The sequence below is a fragment of the Arachis duranensis genome, chromosome 6 (assembly GCF_000817695.3).
Source record: "Arachis duranensis cultivar V14167 chromosome 6, aradu.V14167.gnm2.J7QH, whole genome shotgun sequence".
In the NCBI taxonomy this organism is placed as follows: Eukaryota; Viridiplantae; Streptophyta; class Magnoliopsida; order Fabales; family Fabaceae; genus Arachis; species Arachis duranensis.
Genome location: NC_029777.3, coordinates 5,044,238 through 5,052,402, shown reverse-complemented (window position 1 = coordinate 5,052,402; position 8,165 = coordinate 5,044,238). Strand labels below are relative to the sequence as shown.

Sequence of the window (8,165 nt, the reverse complement as noted above, 5' to 3'; positions counted from 1 at the left end):
TAGAGTTGGCAAACAAATCATATCTATAATTCCAATATATTAACAAAAATATAATCCCATAATAAGAAGGATACGCATCACGGCATTGAACTTCGGCCAATCACCCATTAAGATAAGACTTGTTTCTGAAACATCATTGGATGTGCAAAAAATAGGCAAAGTCACAGTGTTAAAGGCCGTCTGGAAACTTAAAAGTAATTTTGTCGAGCTTTTGATTTATAAAAAGTAGTAGTATTAATGTTTAGTATAATTTATAAAATTAAATTATCGCTTTAAGTAATGATATTTGAGTTCAAAATTTTAAAAAAAATTTGCTAATTAAGTTATTAGTTTGGATAGTAGGTTCGAGCTTTTTGTTTTTGAATTATTTGAGTAAACTGAAGCCAACTTTTTCTGTTGTCTTAGTTTCTTCGTTTCGTTTTCCTAGATTTTACATTCATGAGCTTGTCTTATAGCTTCATCCCCACCATGTTATACAGTGGTAATCAATTATAAAGTATTTTATTTATTCAGCTTATTACTTGTCTGAATAAGACCTAGAGTTCTAACTGGCATTTCTTAATTATAATTATATGTACTGTCTACAGTCTACTGATTTGGAATATTATCTCAACAGAGATATTGTTTGTGATAAAAGTTTTGAATTTTCTTTTAATTAAATTTTTATATCTGATTTTTGTTTTAATTAGATATTGGTACCTGCTAGGTAGGAAGCTAAACAAATGGCATCACCAAAAAAAAATTAACGTTTGGTTAGAATAATCATAAAACTCGCAAATCTTTGAATGAATATGAAGAAATTATATTATTTAAGTTACAGGTTGTAAAGTTTATATATTATAAAAATTATAAATTTGATGATGATTGAATTTTTTTTTTTATTGTTTACTAATTTTTTAAAGGGTCTAAAAGAAATATGACAATGCATCAGCCATTATGACATTATGCAATAATTTTGGGGGTGTTTGATGAGAGTGGGAAGAAATCAAATCCTTGAGCCCAAACAAAAAACCCATGAGAAGCCTACTTAGAATAAATACCAAAAAAAAAAAAATTTTAACATACTATTTAAGTATTTATATACATATTCATCAAGCTCGTCTTCTTTCTTATATATACATCTTCTCTGAAACAAAAGAAAATACGTAATTATGGTGATTTAATGTGTGATTTGGTGTAGTTTTGTTAAAAAATCATGCATAATGAATTATGTGAATTAGTTGTATTGGTTAAATGATATTACTCATGTAACTGGATTCATAAATAACAGGTTAATCAAGTGATTTTTATTTTTATCATTTTTACTAGATTATAATATGTTAATAATAACTTATACTGAAAGAATATTATATTAGATATTTATTAAAATATATATGATTGGTTGAGATTATATCTTAGCTTTGTAATAATGTTGTATATTTTTTTTATAAAATATTTGAATAAAATATTTAAATATTTTATAGATGTACATATTGTAAATGTGAATATATTTTTTTTTAGCTGACTTGTTGTATCACTGGAGTGAGAAATTAGTAAAAGATTCCTTTATATAGTTGCATTATTCCATAACTTTAAATGCCTAGAGGCTTTATTTTAGGTGAAAAAAGTATATTCAAGTTCTTGGTGGTCTTAAAAAAAATTATAAAATAAAATAGTAAATTATAAAAATATCTTCATTTTTTTCTTCTTTTCCCATCTTCTTCTTCTTCTCACATTTTTTTTTCATAATCACTGCTGCCACCACCATTTCTGTTGTATCCACCTTCATAACGGCCTCGCCTCTGTATCTACCACCATCGCCGCCGCGACTAAATCCGCCACCACCATATCCACCGTCGCCTCTGCCACCTCCACCGCCTCCGTCACCTCCACGGGATTGAACTTCGTTGACAGTAATGTTACGGCTGTCAAGGTTGGAGCTGTTCATGCCATCAATCACATCCCTCATGGCTTGCTCAGAAGCAAAGGTCACAAATCTGAAACTTCTGGATCTCTCAGTTTCGCAATCGTTGATAACCCGAACACAACCACGAGAATTCACATCAGATCTGAGTAAGAACAAAGATAATTAACAGATTCGAGAACCGAACAGAAACCGATCGATCTTCGCCTTTGAATCAAAGATGAAGAAGGAACGTACCTATTGGCGGATAATAAGAATCATAATAGTAACAAGAGCAACACAGAGATCAAGTAATGGAAAACAGATCATAAAACAGATCAGAGATTAGAGAGATCACAGATCACAGATCAGATGGATAGTGGTAACAAATCCAAATTCGAATCGGTGTTCGGATCCCGACCGATGATGCCTGCAATAAACGGCAAGATGCGGATGAACGACGATGAGGACGTCGCACATAGAGACAGTCTGAGAAGATGACGACGACAGCGGCTCTTCGTGGCGGTCGTGCTTCTCCTTTCAGCGATGTCACCGGGAAGAGGGGGTGATGGAAAAAAGATGAAAATAAAGGACAAAAATGTAATTTTAAATTAGAAGTATTTATAAAAATATTTAAACATATATATAATTATTATATCATTAATAAAAGTTTTAAATCTGAGCCGTTGATTCAAAAATTCAATGGCCATAATTTATAGAGAATCTTGGACCATGTAAAGGTCTTGAAAATACTTTCCCCACCGAAAAAAGCTCCATGACTAGATTATACCATATCGTTAGACTTCACGAGTATTGGTTCAAGTTTAATAGACTCTTATGGATACATTGAATAGTGGCCTCTAGAGATCATACTTTTCACATGTCGTTTAAAAAAATGCACAGTCACTAATTTAGTATTCTAAAAAATAGTGAGGTTGGAAATCACTTTCTTTTAGAATGATGCTTGGAAGAACCAGCAAAAATTTAGTTTCAGAAGTTATTTGACGAGCTTCCTCTTGATAGGTATATCAACTAAGGTTGTGAGAACCGAACCAATCAATGAATCGGCCAAGTGACTGGTTCAATAGTTCAATGGTCCAATTGGAGTCGGACCGGAGCCAAATCGATTTAATTAAATATATATTAAAATTATTAAATATTTAAATTCAATATTTTTAAACTAATTTTAATTCAATTACAAATTTCAAATATAAGACAAAATTCAATTCTATTCAATTACAAAATATAAGACAAAATTTCAAATATAATCGTAACACAACAAAATTCAATTCAATTACAAATTCCTAAATTCGTCGAATATAAGACCGCCAAAGTATATAATCATATTTTTTTGGAATTCTAATCAATTAATTTAATCAACATGTTCTCATTTCAGAATCCAAACTAATCTAAAAACACATCAACAACAAAAGTAATTGAATGAGCTCGAAAAGTGTGAGACAGAATTACCTAAGATTAAGTTCAGAATCAATTCAACATTTAGCAAATTGAATTCAGAATTCATACTCAGAATCACATTAACATTAAACAAATTAAATAATCCAATTTCAAATTCAGAATACAGAATCAACTCAAAAACTTCAAATGTAGGAAAAAAGATGAATGACGATGACAGAATGAGTTCGGAGAGTGTGACATAGAGTTACCTAAAATTAAATTCAGAATCAATTCAACATTCAAGTAAGTGATTGAGGAAATAACATTTGTGAAATAATTGTTATCAATTTAGGGTAAGAGTGAGAACCATATACAAGAAAATCCCATCCCCTCTGTAATGTCACTGTTGCGGCAGATTTGGACAGAATTTTGGAAACAAATTCCATTGACTCCACCAAATTGCTGGCATTCCATAAGCCCTATTCCATTGAATTATAAGTATAGTTTACTATGACAGAGCGCAAATAGCTTGTCTTCAATAATTCTAGCAGGTTTGGTTTAACATTCAACAAATCAAATAAATAATCCAATTTCAAACTTGGAAGATACTTAGCTCAGAATCTTCAAAATTAGTTGGAAAAAAGATGAATGGCGAAGATAGAATGAGCTCAAAGAGTGTGAGACAAAGTTACCTATAATCAGAGGAGAAGAGAAGGGGCGACAGTCAAAACGGCAAGGAAGGAACAGCAACGACCCACGGCGAGAAGTGGAGCAACGACGACCCACAGCAAGGAGCGAAGAAGCAGCGACAGCGCGAGAGCTCGAAGAGGGATCTTGAGCTTGGACAAAGACAAAGAGAGAGATAGAGAGAGATAGCAGTTGAAGACGACACCCATGGTATGTCCCGCCGGCAGCCAAGGAGAGGAGATCAATGATAGAGAAGGTGGTGGCTAGGACTTCTAGTGGGTGTTTGCTCTGGTACTCCCAATTCATTCGGTTTATCGGTTAATCACCGGTTTTTATCAATTTTTTACAGGCCGGTTTTAGACATCAACCGAACTAGTTAGATGATCGGTTCTAGGTTAATTCAGTCGAACTGGCCGATCCGATCCGGTTTCCAAAACCTTGATATCAATAAGTACACTAATACTCATTTCTGAATTTAAAAAAATCTAACGAAGCTCCTACCATACACAAATGAAGATATTATGAAGATTTATAATTGAGCATATATTATAATACTTTTATCGATACAGTTTTTTAAAGTTTTCTGTAGAATGAGGATTAAGAGCAGATCCTCCAAGACTAACGCCATATCTTTAAATTTGGCATACAATTTTGTTGTACAAATTTTAAAAAAATTATCACGATAATAAAATAATATTCGCATTTAATTGTGATTCTATAATTCAAAATAATCAAACCTTACAAATCATTGTTCTATTGCGATTAGAATTCTTTACAATAACTAAGTTACTTTTTTTTATATACCAATTTTCTGTAAAATGATATTTTGCAATTCTCTAACTAATGTCGTATTTAACTCTTATTTATATAAATTACCCAATGTGAAATATTGTGGTAGCATTATGCATATGTAAATAAGCAAGTAAGTATAAAATCATTATAATTAAAGAATCGTCAAGAGTCATTATGCTTTACTAGGATTTTTAATTTAACAGAGTTTTTGTGCTGTCAAAGTCAACACTTTATACACATTTCACAATTTTATTCCTAATTCAGAGCCATCATACAATATGCAGGTTCTTCTCTATCCTTTTTCTTGACATTATCTCCCTGAATCATGGCAGAAAGTGGAGAAAATTTAATTGGCTCTGTTCCTTTGAGTAATGAAGAGAGGGATGACGTAATACAATTGTCAAAAGAGGATATAAAGGAGGCAATTCACAAGTGAATTAATAGTCTGATTGAAAAACTTTTTGTTGATAAATCGTTTTCAACTAGAACCATAGATGGGGTGCTTAAAATAAGTTGGGAGAGACCAGTAGGGTTTCGAGTAAAGGAGATTTATCACAATCAATTCCAATTCTTCTTCGATAACGAGTGGGATGTTATGAGAATTGAGAGAGGTTCCCCATGGCTTTTCAAGGACTATGCTCCCAAGTCCAACGTTGGAAAGAAGAGGTATGCATTGGAGAACAACTAATCAATGAGATACCAATGTGGGCCTAATTTTGGGGGTTCCTAAAACCTTTAAGACGCTGGAACTTGCTCAAAAGCTTGGTGAAGGACTCGTTAAGGTGATGGACGTGGAACTGTTTGATGTTAATAGGAGAGAAACACGTATCACCAAAGCTAGGGTGGTTAGAAATCGGGTTGTAAAAGACTCTCTTGAGGTCGCTGGTCCTGACAAATCTCCAATTTGACTGGCGGTTTGTTATTAAATGATAGGAATAGTGTATACGTACTGTCCAACTATAGGCCATGATCACAAAACATGTGTTGTATTTTTGGAGGATATAAAGAAAAATAAGTTATGGAAGGATAAGATAGGAGAATGGATAAGAACTGATCAAATTGGTATAAGGGTGGAGACTAAGGAGGATGAAGGGAGAAAGGAAGAAAATAGCTTTCAAGCGGGTTAACCCCTTCGCAGAAAGAAACCGCTCCCAAATTGCCTGATAAATGGGTTTTTAAACTTGAAAGTCAAAGCCAAAAAAAGTACAATCAAAGAGTCAAGAGTCCTGCCAGGAACGAAAGACGTGATGAGGAAAAAGGAGAATGATAGGAGTATAAAAGATGCTATGGTTATAAGCTCGAATTAGATTCAGTTGGGAGGAACAAGAAGTTTTCAAATGAAGCATGCTAACACATGGGTCCTAATTGAAAACCACATGCCAAGTACTCCTGTTGCTGAATATTTCGTCAAATATAAAAGGTTGAAATAGATGGGTAGATCAAACCACGGATGGATGGAGATGCCGCCCGGGACTAAAAGAAAGGCGAAAGATGAAGTGGAGATAATTTCAGAATCATCAACTGGAGGAGTTATTGGAGATATGGATCAAGAGTCCTAATGTGGAATTATCGGGGTTTGGGGAGACCCCTAACAGTCTATAATCTTGAAGGAATATGTCAATCCCACTCTCTCGAGGTAGTTTTTCTTTGTGAAACTAAAAATCGATCTCGAATGGAGGAACGTAAAGTCAGATCATGCGGATATCAAAGTTTCACATTAGTAGACCCGAATGGAATATCAGGAGAATGAATGACTTTAACATGAAAAGATCATGTGGAGGTGCACATTCTGTTTCAAAACTCTTTTTCATAATTGCTTCGGTTAAAAATGAGGATAAGAATGTGAGTTGGGGGTTGGTTGGAGTTTACTTGAGCACTAATGAGCAGACTCGAATCAATCAATTCGAAGAGCTCTCTTCTCGACTTTAATGATTTGAAGGTAGCTTTATCATCTTGGGTGACTTCAATGCAATTACAAATTATGGAGAAATGGAGGAAGGGAATATGAGGTTTGATGCCTCAAATAAAAATTTTAATGGTTTCATTGACGATAATCAATTGGTTGATCTTGGGATGATAGGACATCAGTTCACATGGTCAAACAGAAGGGCTGAAGAGGTATTAATTAAGGAAAGACTTGATCATTTTATGGCTAGAATGGTTTGAAGGGAGACTTATGTAGATGAGGTGGTAAGAAAATTATCAGAAAATGGTTCATACTACACTCATCTCTTACTTGAGTTGGATCCTCCAAGATAGTCTACCAAAAGAAGATTTAAATTTTACGAGCGGTGGTGTGAGGTGGAAGGATATAAGGGAACTGATAGCAGAAGTTTGGAGTATGAAAGTTAATGGCTTATGAAGGGTGTTTGCGGTGCGGTTTGGTTCATTTTTTGAGAGAAAAGTCATCCGATCCGATTGTTTAATTAAATCACAGTTTGGTTTGGTTCGGTTTTTTATTGAGGCCATCTGAACCAAACCAAACCAATTAAAATTGGTTTGGTTTGGTTTGGTTTGTTCGTTTTTTTAATCAATTCAAAAAAAATATTACCATACTATTTCACACAGTCATAACATTAAAATCAACAAACACAAATACACAATAGCTAACAAAGTATTGGTCTAATGAAATTTAACGATAAAAGAAATTCAAATACAACAATTAAAGAAGTTTAAAAGTTCAATAGTCAACACAACTGAAAATAAAAATAAATTTTCATTAAAATATAAATAATAATAATAATAATACTAGTAGAAAAATATTCTAATCTAATTATACATTCTAATAATAAAGAGAACAATTCATACCATGATACATATGCCCGAATCAATGGATCAACTCAAAGTTTAAGAGCATATAAGTCATGCTAACTACACCCAACTCAGCAAAAGAATATTCAGTAAATAAATATTTATCTCTCTATTCTTAATTCTTAGTTGGTACTTTGGCCAACGAAAAAGGTGAATCTTGAATCATATCAGATATCAGAACCTTCTATGCAACAATAAGAGCAAGACTGCAATTAGATCCATCAATCCAGCAACCATCTAATCAACCCATTGATACATACATACATACATACATACTTAATCCATCATCTAGAACCATTTGATTAAAATAAATTTTAAGAGTAAACACTCAACATGATAAAGAATAGAGACATCTACAAAATTTTCTGATTTGATTAATAAAGACATCTATTCAATTCAGAATTACCTCATCAATAATAGCAGCAGTGAACCCTAAACTCAAAATAAAAAAATAAATTAAAATGAAGAAAAAATTAAAAAATTAATAATAGTAGTGAATCAAGAACAACAATCAATAATCAAGAACAAATTTATAACAAGAAAGCCACGAATTTGAATAGAATGAAAAGTAACAAGAAATGGTATTGGAAAGTCC

At 32.9% G+C, this 8,165-nt stretch overlaps 1 pseudogene; it reads right to left on the bottom strand.

Moving 5' to 3' along the window:
* Nucleotides 1–1,709: 1,709 nt before the first annotated feature.
* Nucleotides 1,710–4,273, bottom strand: LOC110273331 (glycine-rich RNA-binding protein-like; annotated as a pseudogene).
* Nucleotides 4,274–8,165: the final 3,892 nt, after the last annotated feature.